The sequence below is a fragment of the Lissotriton helveticus genome, chromosome 10 (assembly GCF_964261635.1).
Source record: "Lissotriton helveticus chromosome 10, aLisHel1.1, whole genome shotgun sequence".
Lineage (NCBI taxonomy): Eukaryota > Metazoa > Chordata > Amphibia > Caudata > Salamandridae > Lissotriton > Lissotriton helveticus.
In genome coordinates this window covers 1,351,640-1,368,328 of record NC_136071.1, presented here as the reverse complement: position 1 = coordinate 1,368,328, position 16,689 = coordinate 1,351,640, and positions in this window count along the sequence as shown.

Here is a 16,689-nt window from a genome sequence, read left to right as displayed (position 1 = left end):
GCATAAAGCCATTATCTGACCCAGGGTGGTGTGGAGTGCAAAAAAACGATGGATTTGGGCCCAGATCTTTTGACTGGGGGAGTGTGTGACATTGATCCACATTCAGTCCATCACTTGTTGTTTTTTGCAATTGCCGCCCTAAGTGCGCTGGGGATGCCCAGACGTGGGTCCCAGGCACTCCACACCACTTGGAGTCAAGCTAGCCGGGCTGAAGAGAGGTGTTACCTCGAAACCGGTCCGGTCCTCGGATGCTTGATTCCGGTCTGGGAAAGATATGGCTGTTGTAGTTCGGACTGGACTGTTCCCATGGGGCAACAGGGTCAGAGCTGATTTGCATAAAGCCATTATCTGACCCAGGGTGGTGTGGAGTGCAAAAAAACGATGGATTTGGGCCCAGATCTTTTGACTGGGGGAGTGTGTGACATTGATCCACATTCAGTCCATCACTTGTTGTTTTTTGCGATCTGATTGACTATGTCATGTGCAGCAAAGCCAGGTACCCTTCCAAGTGTTGGTGCTCTGAGGGGGATTCTCCTTGGTCTTGTGTTTCTTCGTGCTTGGCTCTGGTTTGTCCACCCTAGAGGATGGAATCTGACTATGAAGAATGGTCAGTGTTGGGGTCGTCACCTTTGGTGATTTAGTGCTGTGTCCGTCTGGTATCCTAGGTATCCGATAGGCAAGAGCACGAGAAAGTTTCTTAAACGCCTCCCTGTGTGGCCATGTTCTAGTTTTATTTTTGCCTTTTGAGGGTTAGGAGGTACTGGCAAGGGGGGACTAAAAGTTCTTCATGGACACAGGGCATTGGGCATATTATTGAAGACGTTTTGTAAAAGATTCTATTGGAATTGCCGATGCTTTGTTCGCAGACTGCTGAACACTAGTCCAACGCATCCGTCATCGTCTCTTCGAGCCCCAGTTAAAGCTCCTCGTAGCAGTCATTACATTCATCCTCCTAAGCCTGGAATGAAGTCATGATAATGGGATCCGGCGCCACTAAATCTATAGACAGTTTGTAACTACATGTTCTTCCCTTCAGGCACGCGGGCAGCAACCCCAAGGCAGGGCTAGTGATGGTTAAAGTGTGAAGGGAACTTTCTGACTTGTGCTCCTAAGGCGAAGCTTGAAAGTTTTAATTCCCTGCTGCCAAGGAGGGGGCGGGGGGGGGGGCATCACTGGGAAGCACAGCTTACCATATACGTTTTGCCCAAAATTACCACGGCTGTCTGTTAGCTGCTGGAGAGCCTGATATTCATACTGTTGGGGGCTATAATTACGAAAAAACGATTTAGGTGAGACGCAACTGATGGTTGTTCCTTGTTCACGTGAGGAGAGGGAGGGGAGAGTAGTACCCTAGCGTGAAAATGATAGATTAAAAGAAAATGTTTTACATGTCGGGAAACCCCTGAAGAAGGGTCCCACCCGAAATGCATTGGGTTTCCAATAAAATCTATGGCATGTGGAAACAGTGAGTCTCCTGCGTTCTTTGGAAAGTCAAGAGTGAAAGACCAAATATGGCTATGAGTAGAATGGATTGAAGAATAATCGAGATGAAGATTAGTGGATATAATTTTTGAAAAAAACAAAGAACTGAGTGCGAATTTGATTAATTAAATTCATTAAAATAGGTTGTCACAGCAGTGGCAACGGGAAAGTGGTTCCTTTGTGTTCTGGCTATGTAATTACTCCACATTTGAGTTTTGCTGCGGAGAACTGGCGCACATGCGTGACTCAAATAGTTGACATAAAAATCAGACTGCTTCTGTTGGAACTGACGCAGCTCGGCTCCACACTACTGGGCCACAAGCTCTGTACGCAGAAAACTCTTGAGAGGAACTCACGGAACATCCGCCGCAACATCTAGAAAAGAAAGCGGTGTTAAGGATAAGAAAATCCACCCTTTGATCAAGAGATTAAAATTTGTTTGAAACAATTGCAATGACGGGGACTGCTGGTCCTGATACGGGCGATGCGAATGTAGTAGTTGCTTATATACACAATTAAAAAAAAGAAAAACCTTTGTCATTTTATAAACACATGACAATAAACAATGAAGCAGCAACTCAGCAGATGGAGTACAGACACATCAGAGCCACAAGGCCCACATCAATTGCCAAGTTACATCATTAAGATAGTGTAGGGGGAAACAAAGACGTAGCCGTCCACCATAGTAAACATCACAATCCTAATACAATCCATATCAAACACCCCAACATAGTGTACCCAAGCGCTACATTGATTCATCACTGCCCCCTCCTCACCTCCCTCCGGATCCAAGAACTTTTGGCAAAGCAACCCCCAGGCTTCCAAGTCTAGCAGAAGTTTGGCCTCAGTTCTAATGCGACGCATTTGTGTTTCCGCTGTCACCGCCTGTTCTGAGACATCTCTAACCCAAAGCTCCTCCAAAGGAGCCCTCATCCCTAACCAAGTAATGGCTACACACCTCCTTGCCAGTGCTAGTGGCGGCTGCATGAATCTGTACGTCATTTTACTTTTCTTTGGAGGGACCAACAGCCCCAGCCAACAAAGCTGAGATGCTAGTTCTCAAACGAGGGCCGTGGCACGATTCAATCTGATCACTGTCTCCCAGAAGGCCCCATGCTAGATGCATAAATTCCGCCCCCCAACTGCACACCGTAGACACATGGAAGTGTAGTCCGGACTAATTTTATTCAGGTGCACAGGTTATTACGTAGGCGCGAAGCATGAAGTTAAAATTAACTAATTTGCACAGGGTTTTTCTGGACCCCATCCTCAGTAACTCACATGGCTGAGGCCAGTCCACAGCTGATATAGGGGTCTCCAGATCCTCCTCCCAGGCACTCCGCACCCTCAGCGCTGCCCTAACTGTATCAGCTTGAAGAGCCTTATATGTCAGGGATGTAAGATGTCGCATCGACCCCAGCGTCAATACCGCGCCCAACGTGGCCAATGCGGATGGAGCTTCCAGATAAGACGGCCAAATCGCCCTCACTGTGCCAGATACACCCACATAATGAAGAAAGTAGCCCAGGCCCAAAGCAGCCTGCTCCTGCGCCTCCTCAAAAAACAAAAATGCCTCACCAGAATACAAATCCCCCACTACCTCACAACCCCCCTCCTACCAAGAGTGGTAAAACAGTCTCTTTCTTCTGGCGAAATGGAGCCAAGATCCATATTGGCAGTTCCCTGTGAAATGAAGCCATCCTAATTACTACCAACACCAACCTATGCTTACCGCTGCTGTCTGTCGCACCAAACAAAGCGTGCCGTAAGACACCCCAGCACCTGCTATCAAGCACATAGGGAGTTTGTTCCCCTCTACCATCCCCGCCAGCAGATCCTTCTCCCAATTGCCCCGTCCTCTATCCATTTCACTGCATGCTGCGTATGAGCTGCATGATGGTACTCTCAAGCTCAGTACACCAAGGCCACCATCCTTTTATCCCTTCATCATGTCCGGCGCTGTCCTATTCGGCTTTCCTTCCCAGATAAGTGAGGTGAGAAGAGAGTTTAACCGACTGAACACCCCCACTCACAGGGGACATCATGAATTCTGAGTCACATACTGGCACTGAGGCAAAAACACCATCAATGCAGCTCAGATATTGTGTGGTAACCGTTTTAGAAATTGAAAGATTCAAGGGCCAAGGTCCAAAGTGCCACGGCCAAGGTCTTTGGAGCTTTACCGGTTTCTGTGGAAACAATAGACAAAGGGACTTGGCAGCTGGCGCTAAAAGGGGCCACCTGTAAAAGCCAAGGGGGACTTGCAAGTGAGTCTGAGGGCTCTCAAGGGAGAGTAAAGGTTGCAAGGGCTCTGAGGCCTCGTGAGCACAGCTAGATTAACGATGCCCCAGGTAGGCTGGGTGCAGTGAACTTGTGCAGCTGGGCAAAGGTGTGCAAAGATGGGCCTCGCGGTCAGTGGCTGACACCTTGGAGCGACGATTCTGGAGCTGCTGAGCAACTGCTGAGGTGGGTCTCTGAAGTCCTGAAGTTACACGTCGGTGCTGGCTCGCTGTAAAGTTGGAGTCTGCTTGGACTTGGCTTTGTAGGTTTTTGCAGCAAGGGCTCCGGTACCACAGGTATTGGTGCCTTTTGTCTCTGGTGGGTTCTAAGGCCTCATGACTTGAAGTAGAGGTTGAACTGACCCTCCAGAGCAGGGATACCTTTTGCTGGTACTCTGCGGCATCGGTCAGACCGCAGAGCTGGACGACGCTGGACCGGGCTTTGCTGTTTTGGGTGCTGCGGCTGCAGGGAGATAGTACCTCTATCTCGAGGGAGTTCTTTAATATTGCACTGCGTGCATGATTAGGGCACTTGGAGAAAATCCTTTTCCAGAGAGAGAGAGCTTTGCTAATCCTGACTTGATTCACTTCTGCTGATCTTGGAGCATGGGGTTCCCCATTCAAGCCTAAGAGACCTTCTATTATTATAAAACCTACTTCCTAGCAAGGGAGGGTGGTTCACAAGGCACTATAGGACCTGTTTCCACTATCATTATAATATGATTTCTCCCTTTGTGTTTTATGGAATTGTAACAATGCTGATCGTATTATTTTTAATCATATGCCTGCTTATGTTAGTAAAAATACTGCATCTTGGAGCACGTCGTTAAAATAAACATTTTAAACTTTTCCGTGTCTCTAATTACTCAGGTTGTGGACTGGTTTGAGAATAAAACGAAAGAGTGTTCTTGATTCCCACCATTCCAAAGAGTAGCCTAAGTCGCATGTTCTGGGTTGCCTAATCATTGGTAACTTTGCTATAGGACAGAGTGCTAATGAGACACTGATGCTAGTCGGTTAGGGCTTCTAGGTACGGAGGTGAGTTTTTTGGTCCACCACAATTCACTGAGGTCCTGGGTCTCTGTGCAGAGTTCTGTGTATGAGCAGAATCCCCGCAACAATACCTCAGGAGGTCTCTGGGGCTGAAGAGGGGAGTGTCCTTAGGTAGAGCACCCTGATGACCCACAAGGAAACCTGGCTTACTAGCAGTTCACTTGAGCTGAATCCAACTGCTGGGCCTCTGCCTAGTAGTGGTGCAAAGGGCAACAAGGCGAGTTTGCAGCATTGACTGCACAATGCAAGGCGCCTTGGGTAGCCTCGGCAAAGGCATCAACACTTTGTTACAGCGAGACGGAAACTGCTGCATCTTCGGGGTTCTGAAATGTGTTTGCACGGGTTCTGGATGCTCCTTCCAACCTCAAGCAATGGCGGTAGCAGGGTTGTTTTTCAGCTTCATCAAATCCCTCAAATTTGTTTCCACTTTCTCCCCCTTACAGCTAGGAAAACCGTAGTTTTGCCATCGTTACATCTCGATTTTACTACTGCAACAGCCTGTATGCGGGCTGTTCCAAGCAGCGAATCCATAGGCTTCAGATGGTCAAACACGCGGCAGCCAAGATGGCGCTACAGCTTCCTAAGCAGAGCTCTGCATCGGCTGCACTAAAAAGACTCCATTGGCTGCCAGTCCACAAAAGAATTGCATTCAAGACCCTGCTGCTAGTCTTTGAGCAGCCAAGGCCACCGACCCTAAATACCTCACGTCCAGATTCAGTCCTTATAAGACCTAGAGAACGCTGAGATCCTCAAATGCAAATCTTCTGAAGCCTCCCCCTTTAGACTAAAAACTCAGGAAGGAAAGGCCTTTACGGTGTTGTGCACCAAAGCCTGGAACCAAGTGCCAGCTCTCCTCCGCTTCACGGAAACGGAAGACTCATTCGAAAAAGCCTCAAAGGCCTGGCTTTTCCAACTCCCGGATGCACTCTGCCACGTCCTTATTTAATTCAATCTTTCCTGTCTACGTTAGGGTTTCACAGTGTTCCATAATGTAGAGGCAGGACGCTCAATCACGAGTGATCGTGCGCTTTAGACATGCAATATTCATTCATTCCTTCATTATTCATTCTTATCTACCAATCCTCTTCCCCTTAGGCCACAGCAGGAGTCATCTTGAGCCTGTTACTGACTCTTACAGGGGGGCAGCCAAAGGAAGCGGTGCCCTGGTCCAGTGCTTCCCTCTGTGGTTCATAGAGCATTGATGAAATCAAAAGGTGAACTTTGATAACCTGATGCTAAATTGAAAGAGAGAAGTCAACTGGAATGAGAGAAAGTGGAGCTGCCCTGCTCCTGTGAAGTGTCTGCAGTGAAGCTTCAAACAGAGCTCTAGGCACATTGAAATGCGTTTCCCATGGGTGGATACAGAGGGCTTGCGTGTAGGCTGTAGCACGTGGGCGCTTCCTTTTTCTGGTGCTTGGGGGCGTACCTCCGATGCAGTCACATGGACAGGTGTTGGAGGTGGGAGTACTGGACTGCACTGGTGTGACTGTTGTGTTTTCAGAAGTTCCGTCTGTGCATAGTGAGGACTGTCATGGCATCTGATGTTTGTGCAGCGCCCAGAGTGTGTCTTACTGTGTGCAGCACCCAGAGGGTGTCTTGCTGTGTGCAGCGCCCAGAGTGTGTGTTACTGTGTGCAGCACCCAGAGGGTGTCTTACTGTGTGCAGCACCCAGAGTGTGTGTTACTGTGTGCAGACTCAGTTGCGTTCTTCCGTCTCGCACTTGGTCGCGTTGCTTTGGCCAGCTGGTTGACTGGGCGTTTGGTGTGGTGGGGTGCTGGGCTTGCGTGGCTGGATGTGTCTGAGGCTGATGCCTTTGGGCATGTGTATTTTGCTTGGGGAAGATATAGAAGAGAGAGCTTGTTGTCTTGTTCCTGAATGATTGTTGCATCTGTTGGACATACTTTCTATCTTTACGGACATGGGATGGTGCAGTGATGAGGCGTGGCTGGGTTATCCTCCTGTAAATAAAGGGGACGCTGTTGTGATGCCTTTACGCATGGGCTGAGTAGGCATGCTGTGGAATGTATAGTGTGAAGCTGTGAGGATGGATGTGATGATGTGTGCAGTGTCTGTGCCAGGTGAAGCCTGGCAGGTTGTGAATTTAAGGATCTAGCATGATATAAAACTGACCTCTGACCTGAGTGGGTCCAGACTCTTGTGTGAACATCCTGCCCTTCAAGTACAACATTTCAGCGTTGTGTAAAGAACCAGCATTGAGAGGCAGTAGGACTCTGGTGGCAGTTCAGTGATATTCCAAAGAAGAGATGGCCAGCGGGGAGTTGGAGCAAGGCTCTCTGACCAGGAAGAAGTCGTCTCCGGTCATCCACCCTCAAATCCACTGGCGAGTGGTGTTGGCGCTAGCTGCTGGGTAGGAGGAACTCAACGAGAAAGGTGAGAAAAACCAAGCGGTCAGCTGGACAGAGAAAAGCCAGAGCTGCAAAGATCTCTGAGAACATTAAGAAGAGGAAGGTAACTACCAGTGATTATGGACCTGTAGGTCTGAGGGACTGTGAGTTGTGTTGATGTTGTCTGGAGGAGTGCGTTTGCTTTATTCACCATTCGTTGTTGAGTCAGGCTTGGCAGCGCATTGTGAGGTTGGGCATTTCTAATGGTTTTTCACTGTGCGGATTAATAAACCAGCATGGATGCGGCTATGAGCAGTGTGAATTTGATGGATGCGAGCCCTGCAGTGACAAAACTTTGCTGAATTTATTGTGAGAGCCAAGATCATCCCTGCCCTCAATCTTTATTGACACTTGTTCGTGAAATTATCACGTTTCCCACAAACAAAGCGTATTATTCTTTTCGATGCCCATATCTTGGGGATGAATATTCTATTGAATTTAACTAGAGAAGAGATCTAGTTATTTCTACTAACAACGTTGTGTACTACTTTAGATGACTGACGTCTTCGTATCATTTGTTGCTTGAGTAGGACAATTGATTCATGAGCCCTGAAGAAGGGACTGCTGTTGCGACTCGTGCTGGCTGTTAGTTTGGCGCAAATTGTCTTTATGAAATTAGGAAAAACAAACTTTATGGCAAATCATGAATAAAAGAGACTTTTATAGAAAAAGATAACAAATCGTGATTGTGTTGTTTCCACCTCGATAAGAACGAATGATGGGCTGCTTTATTTATATCTGCTTATGGCCACATTCTGCTTGCATTTCTTTATTCCTGTTATTTCCCAACCTGTCTCATCATTGCTCCTAATCAGAGGAGGCCCCTCTGGTCCTTTCCACCTTCAGGATGTTAGGAAGACCCCTCGACCCAAACATTGACAACTGGAGCTGAGGCAGCCAAGTCACAAAGAGGCATATGTACAAGCCTCTATCGCCAACACAACGTCACCTTTATGGCCATGTCTGAACTGGGGTGGCAGAGTGGGCTAAAGAATGGTGATGGATTAAACCCAGATCAGTTGACTGGGGGTGAGTGCTTGTATTGTCAACGCTCCGTCCATCATTTCCTTTGGTTTTGCCTTGTGAATAAGGCACAATTTCACACTGCATTTAGTGTGGAAGGGGTGGGAAGTGGGTGTGGTGTAGGAATTCCACGGCAACAGCCATTGATTTAGACGCTGCCCCCCTATTTACAAGGGTAGCATAAACAGGAGGCATAGCGTGAAAATAAGGCTAAGCCCCTATCGCCACCACAATGTTAGAAAAAGTGACGTTGTAGTGGCAATAGGGGCTTGTACATATGCCCCTGAGTGTCACTCAAAATGTCACACATGAGACTGGAAACTTGGCAGCAGTGTACCTTTTACCTGTTCCACCAGAGCAGCTGCAACTCCCGGGCCCCGGCCATGTTAATTACAGCTTATAGCAGTTGCACCCCCTGAGCCCCGGCCATATAATGGCGGCTCATAGCAGCTGCACCCCCTGAGCCCCGGCCATATAATGACAGCTCATAGGAGCTGCACCCCCCTGAGCCCCGGCCATATAATGACCGCTGTGAGAAGTTGGCCTGTATATGATGTTCACTATTCTAGTGTGCACCTTGCACCAGTCCAAACAACCCTTATGGTGATGGTTGTAAGTCAACCTTATAGACCAGCTATCCTAGTGGTAGCGTGGACAGAACAGTCTTAGGCTAAAAGACTCTTGAGGGCGTGTCAAGCCAGCTGTTTTACCATATGTAACCCCTTGAATATCAAATGAAAGGACACCACACATGATATATATAAAATATATATGTATTTATTTACTAACACACTCCTCTGAACATGTCTTCTTCCTCTAGAAGGGTGGAATGCTACCCCCGTCGCCAGAATTGGCGAGGGGGTAGTATTCCAAATTGTATGACACCTTACACGACATGTTTGGATAAAGCCAAACCAAAGTTAGCATTTAACCGCGAGGATTATAATGCACTTAAGAGTATATGGTATGGCGATATCATAGAACAGCTATAAGGACATGGTTCCGAAAGCTGCAGACAGGCTCAGCTCATGCTAGATCACCATTTCACACATAACCAAGCACTCTGCCTCCAGGATTGTTAAGGCCTGCCATAGGAGTGACTTAAAGGTTACTGTGTGTCTATATATAAGGGTAGATATAGGAATACTATACCTAAGCAAGGGGTGATTACACAACCTTGCCCCAGCTGAGTGATCAGCCAGTTGTGTCAGTTTGGATGGCCTGCCAGGGGTGGCAAAAGATATGCTGCAGCCCCTGGTAGGCCTTGGGTGCACCTATGCCCTGGGTACCTATGGTACACTATACAGGGGCTCATAAGGTGACCCAATATCAAATTAGGTATGTACCTAAAGTACATGGAGTCCATTTTACAGAGAGAGCAGATAGCCTGGGGCCCTGATTAGCAGGATCCCAGGCCAACTAAGTCGAAAACCAGCTAAACACAAGGCAAAAAAATCTGGGGTAACCATAGTCGGGTATCTACTTTCCTACAACTGCTCATAGCAGCTTCACCCCCCTGAGCCCCGGCCATATAATGTCAGCTCATAGCAGCTGCACCCCCTGAGCCCCGGCCATATAATGACAGCTCATAGCAGCTGCACCCATGAGCCACGGCCGTATAATGACAGCTCATAGCAGCTGCACCCCTAAGCTCCGGACATATAATGTCAGCTCATAACAGCTGCACCCCCTGAGCCCCGGCCATATAATGTTAGCTCATAGCAGCTGCACCCCCCTGAGCCCCGGCCATATATTGTCAGCTCATAGCAGCTGCCCCCCCTGAGCCACAGTCATTTAATGTCAGCTCATAGCAGCTGCACCCCCTGAGCCCCGGCCATATAATGTTAGCTCATAGCAGCTGCACCCCCCTGAGCCCGGCCATATATTGTCAGCTCAGCAGCTGCACCCCCTGAGCCACAGTCATTTAATGTCAGCTCATAGCAGCTGCACCCCCTGAGCCCCGGCCATATAATGTTAGCTCATAGCAGCTGCACCCCCCTGAGCCCCGGCCATATAATGTCAGCTCATAGCAGCTGCACCCCCTGAGCCACAGTCATTTAATGACCGCTCATAGCAGCTGCACCCCCTGAGCCCTGGCCATGTTAATGACAGCTCCTAGCAGCTGCACCCCGAGCCCCGGCCATATAATGACAGCTTATAGCAGCTGCACCCCTGGGCCCTGGCCATATAATGTTAGCTCATAGCAGCTGCACCCCCCTGAGCCCCAGCCATATAATGTCAGCTCATATCAGATGCACCCCACTGAACCCCGGCCATATAATGTCAGCTCATAGAAGCTGCACCCCCTGAGCCACGGTCATTTAATGTCAGCTCATAGCAGCTGCACCCTCTGAGCCCCGGCCATATAATGACAGCTCATAGCAGCTGCACCCCTGAGCCCCGGCCATATAATGTCAGCTCATAGCAGCTGCACCCCTGGGCCCCGGCCATATAATGTCAGCTCATAGCAGATGCACCCCGCTGAACCCCGGCCATATAATGTCAGCTCATAGCAGCTGCACCCCCCTGAGCCCCGGCCATATAATGTCAGCTCATAGCAGCTGCACTCCCTGAGCCACGGTCATAAAATGTCAGCTCATAGCAGCTGCACCCCCTGAGCACCAGCCATATAATGTCAGCTCATAGCAGCTGCACCCCCTGAGCCGCAGTCCCCCTGAGCCGCAGTCCTATAATGTCAGCTCATAACAGCTGCATCCCCTGAGCCCCGGCCATATAATGTCAGCTCACAGCAGCTGCACCCCCTGAGCCCCGGCCATATAATGTCAGCTCATAGCAGCTGCACCCCCTGAGCCACGGTCATATGATGTCAGCTCTTAGCAGCTGCACCCCCTGAGCCACGGTCATATAATGACAGCTCATAGCAGCTCCTCACTGGCTTGCACCTGCACCGAGCAGCAGCTGGAGGCCTGTCCAGTGCCCCCTTCTTTCTTTCCTGCAGCGGGGGGAGGGGGGGTCAAAGCACTGAGAGGCCTCACATTAAGGCGCTAGAGTTCAAGGCCTCGGAGAGACAGTGAGCGCTGGAAGAACCGCATGGGCTTGGAGGGCACTGTGCTTAATTGATTGGCTTCCTTCCTCTCTGATAGATGCCAAATGATCAAAATAGCGAACAGTCTTTCATCTCCTTTGGTGGTAGGTCAAGGTGTTCTTCAAGGCTCTATACTTGCACCTCTACTGTTCAATCTCTATTTAGAACCACTGGGAGAACTATTAGGTAAATCCGGGATCCACTATCATCTCTACGCTGACGACACTCAACTCTACCTCAAGGTTGCCTCCACTCACGATCTCTCTATCCTAAGCTCTACTCTCGACTCCATTCAAAACTGGATGTCAACTCGTCAACTGATTCTGAATCCCTCCAAAACCGAATTCCTCCTCCTCTCCTCCTCGCTTTCTCCTCCCCCGGTTCAATCATGGATGGATCAGATGAATCTACTAAACAATAAACCCATCATTGTCGACAGCGCAAAATCCCTTGGTGTCATACTCGACACAAAACTCAATCTAATCTCCCACATCAACTCCTTTGCAAAGTCCGCTCGATACCAACTGTACCTTCTTTGGGGGATTCGTCGCTTCTTCCCGCAGCATGACCTTAAAACCCTGGTCCAATCGCTGGTTCTCTCCAGACTTGACTTCTGCAATTCTCTTCTGACTGGCCTCCCCAAATCCCACCGGTCCCCCCTTAATTCTGTTCTCCATTCTGCAGCTTGTTTCATTTATGGGGCCAAAAGAAGCGATCACATCACACCGATGTTATCCACCCTCCGCTGGCTTCCCATTGAGGCAAGATCTATCTACAAGACTGCTTGTATCACCCACAAAGCCCGAACCTCTGGTGGCCGGAAGATCTGAGCCCCGCCCTGACCCCAAAGGACTCTGTGAGAAACTTAGGAGTCCGCTGGGATAACAAATTAGCTTTTGACAGTCAGGCTCAAACTGTCTCAGCGGCATGTTTTTCCAAGATAAGGATCTTAAAAAAACTAATCAACTATCTACCATGTGCTAACAGAAAAACCATTGTTCATGCCCTTATCATCTCCCATGTCGATTATGCTAATGGTCTGTATCTGGGACTCAATAAAGGTCTCTGTCAGAAACTTCAAAGGGTCCAAAATGCTGCTGCACGTTTAATCGGTGGCCTTTCCCGCAGACAGCATATTTCCCCATACTTAAGGGAACTACATTGGCTCTCTATGGGCAAACAAATTGAGTTTAAGGCGATGATACTCGCCTTTCGATCCACTAAGGGCCTTGGCTCGGCTCACCTTCAATCTACCTTGCGACCCTACAGTAATCTGAGAACCCTTCGCTCCAATACCAAATTTTTTCTGGCCACCCCAAGATACAGGAAAGCCCGAGCGAGTGGAAAGACCTTTGAGCTCAGGGCTGCTCTAAGATGGAACAAATTGCCTCTTGATCTTCGTAGGAGCAATTTGGAACAAGAATTCCGTAGATCCCTGAAAACCTTCCTGTTTCGCCTGTAATTTCTAGCCTTCGAGATGGTTATCATTCATTCAGCGCCGGGACACCCCGTTGGGGTATCTGCGCGCTTTACAAAAGACACAATAATAATAATATCATCCACAAAGCCATGCACACTTCCTCCCCTCGATACCTATTGAATAAACTGAAACTCTCTGGAAGCTCTAGACCATCACGTAATGCAGAAAATCTATTGCTTGAACCTCCCACTTTCAAGAAGGAAAGGTGTGAGAAATTGGCTCTGTATATACTGCACAATAAGGTAGATTAGTGTGTATAGAGTCCACAAACCCCAAAGGTATAACGGAGGTTAAAGTCAGAACTGACCTTATTCTCTAAAGTTGTAGCTTGGTCGAGCAGTAAGGCAGTACCAGAGGGCAGTGTAAGGCATTTGATGTACACACTCAGTCAGCAAATGGTTTCACACACTCAAGAACTGAACTCCAGGCCAATTGTTGTTATAGCCTCAGATATAGTGGTTTTATTTTTAGAACCAACAGTTATAAAAATATACTTTGAGGTACGAGTACTCTCATGTAAATACTTTGCAGAGGAGCAATATGTCTGTAAACACAATAATTACAGGTTAGCTAATAAGCAATACAGTTCTGAAACCCTCTAGCATTGAGCTCAATGGGTTTTTCATAGGAAAGTACAGTTGATTACTTTATGGATTACTTTGGTAGTTCCAGGACTAGATCTTAGATTCAGTCCTGGGGTTTAAGCTGAAACCAGATTAGCAAAAACGTTTTAGTTGCTGTGATGAATATTCCTGAATATAAATCTGTTTTAAAAGTTCACACTTAGAAACTTTTCAAGGTGATTCTGACAATGTTATCCAATGGGAGAAAATTCAGGTTGAAGGTAAAGTACGATTGTGTTACTTTTGTAACCCAGCACTAGTCTCCTAGGGCCAGCAATGGGGACTTAACTCAAAACAGGTAGGTAATTGCGTTTCAGTATTTCAGACGATTTTTAAAGAATATTTGCAGTTTTCAAAAGTAGACACTTAGAAGAAATTTCATAGAAAAGCAGACAATGGGTTCCTATGGAGAAAATACAGGTTACTAGTAAAACCCACTAGGGATTACTTTTGCGGTTCAGTACTGGGCTGAAAGGTACAGTACTGGCTTCTCTCCTGATCACAGGTGAGTATTTTCAAATTCGGACTTTGGCTGATTTTATAGGAATATTTTCAGTTTTCAAAACTCCACACAGAAAATTTTCGAGTCAAAATGGGTCAATGTTATCCAATGGCAGGTAAGTGAATTACCGGTTTAAAGTTGAGTACTTGGTTGGCGAAGTTAGGGTTCTGGGCGTGGACTCAGGGGTCCCCCAGGGTCATGTAGGTACAGTTGGATCACCCTCAGCGGCACAGGGGCGGCCGGGTGCAGAGGTCGGGAGGTCCAATGTTTTCCAATGAGGGAAAGGGGGCCTCCGGCTGGTGGCTGCTGGCTAGCAGGCCACGCGGCTCTGAGAGCTGGGCTCCTGGTCACTTGCTCAGGGCAAGGGGGAAAGTAAGATAGGAAAGAGAGGTCACAACCAGCGGTACTCGGGCGGCTGGGTGCAGGGTGCTTTTGAGCCGTCGGGCGCTCAATGTTATCCAAAGAGGATCTTGCGAAAGGAAAAAAGGCTGCAGGCTCGGGGACGGTGACTCTCCAGGGGCGACCAGCACTTTGAGAGGTAAGTTGGGATCTTGGAGCACAGGTAGATACCCCAAAGTGAGGCACAGGGGGCCGTGGGGAACCGGGTGCAGGGGTGTCTTTGGGGGTCGGAAAAGCTTACCCTCGGCTGGTCGTGGTTGGGGTGGCCCCTGGTTCTGAGTCTGCAGGCGTCGGCTGGTTCGTCGAGGAGGGTCTTTGGGCACTGGACTTCGGGTCCCAGTCGCCGGAGGGACGTCCTCGTGGTCTTGGTTCGGGTTGGCCCGGCCCGGGCTCGGCTGGTGCAGAGTGGGCTGGTCCGGAGCTTCCTGGTGGGCACCAGGTGGGTTGTTGCAGCAGAGCCTCTGCTGATGGGAGTCCCAATCTTCGAGAGGGTTAAGGCAGGCAGGTCCTCTGGGTGTCCCAAGGTTGCTGTCCGCGGAGGTCGCCGGGATTAGGCAGGAGCAGGTTCCAGGATCAACAGGCCGGTAGGGTTTGGGCCAAATCAGTTGTTGTTGTCCTGTTGTTAGCAGCTGCGCGGCGGGTCTTCTTCTTCTTGATCTTCTTTCTTCTTTTGATATCGGGATCTGAGGAAGGAAGGTTTAGGGAGCCCGTAAATACTACATTTAGGGGCGTTACAGGTAGGGCAAGGACAGGGACCAATAGGTCCCTGTCCTGTGGTGGGTACACCCCTATCCTGCTCCTCTCCTGGGGGAGGGGGGCAGGAGCCTAGCTGTGATTGGGCAGGGCTTCCTTCTTCAAGATGGCCGGAGCCCGGGGTCGTGCTTCACCTCGTCTCCCCCACCTAAGGGGTGGGGTTGGCACAGGTTGGCACCCCCCCTTCCTGACGGAGTTTTTCCCGCCAGTCTTCCTGCCAGAGTGGGGGTCAGGACTGGTGGGGGCTGGTTACTGGGTACAGCAAGTGGTCTGGGGAAGCTCTCAGAGGCGGTATGCCTTTGAAGCTTCCCCCTGTCCATCCTGGGGGAGACCTAGCACCTCGCCCAGGGTGTGCATTGTTGCAGGCCCAGGAGAGCGGGGGGTTCTCCACCCAGGGGTCCAGCAACATGTCTGCTGTGTGGCAGCCTCTGCAGCCACTCAGCCCAGACGTGGATTGTAGGTTCGGGTTTTGGAGGGCATCTCTAAGATGCCCTCTCGTGCATTTTACATTAAATCCCAGACTGGCATCAGTGTGGGTTTAATGTGCTGAGAAGTTTTATATCAAACTTGTTGGTCTTCAGTGAAGCCATTATGGTGCTGTGGAGTTCCTAATGACAACCTCCCAGCACCGTATACTCTCAATGGCATCACTGCACTTACGGTGCCCAGGAGTGGTCCTGGGTACTGTAGGGGCACAGGGCTCATGCACCTGTGCCCACACCACTGGCATAGGGCACCCAGCCAGAGGGGTGACTGATGTATGCCAGGGCAGTGGGTCTGTGGGTATGGCACACAGGGATGTGTGCCATGTCGACTCTTTACTTTGTTCTGTACTTAGACACTCAGCCTGCAAAGGCAGTGTGTGTGTGTCAGGGTAGAGGGCCCCTAAGGGTGGCACAATAAGTGCTGCAGCCCTCAGGGGTCTTCTCTGGTCACCATGCCCTGGGTACCTAGGGTACCATTTACTACGGGCTGACAGGTGGCCAGAGATGCCAATTGGGTATTTTGTTTCAGCATATATTTTCTTTGTAGGGAAGGAACACAGGCCCTGAGTGCCTGATTGGCAGGAGCCCAGGGCACACTCAGTCAAAGTACATCAGCAGTTCAGAAAAAAGTGGGGGCATACCATGCAAGAAAGATGGCACTTTCTCACAAAAGATCGCTGGCCCAATCCTTTTCAGGCAACGCGGTGAGAATCTGGAACTCACTTCCGCCTCAGCTCCGGACCACCGCCTCCTCCCAGGCCTTCAAAACTGACCTCAAAGTTCTCCTCCTTCAAAGACACTTCCAAAGTGAATTCATTCCCTCTCTGAGCCCGAGTGTCTAGCACTTATTGCAGGACTATACCTCTAATTTGACTGTTTTCTCTTATAACTGCACACTTGTCACTTTTATTTTCTCTTGTGCACTTTTGACCACCTCATGTATTTTTGGTTGCTCACAGTTTTTACTACCTCATGTATTTTGTTTGCTCACAATTGTCACTATTACCTTATGTAAGGAACGTATGTTTTTGCAATGTTCTTTTGTAATGTTTCTCATTATGTATCAGTTCTGTTCCTACTGTGAAGCCTCTGACGCCTTTGGGTAAAGTCCGCGCTATATAAAAATGCATAAATACATAAATAAATAAATATTATCTGA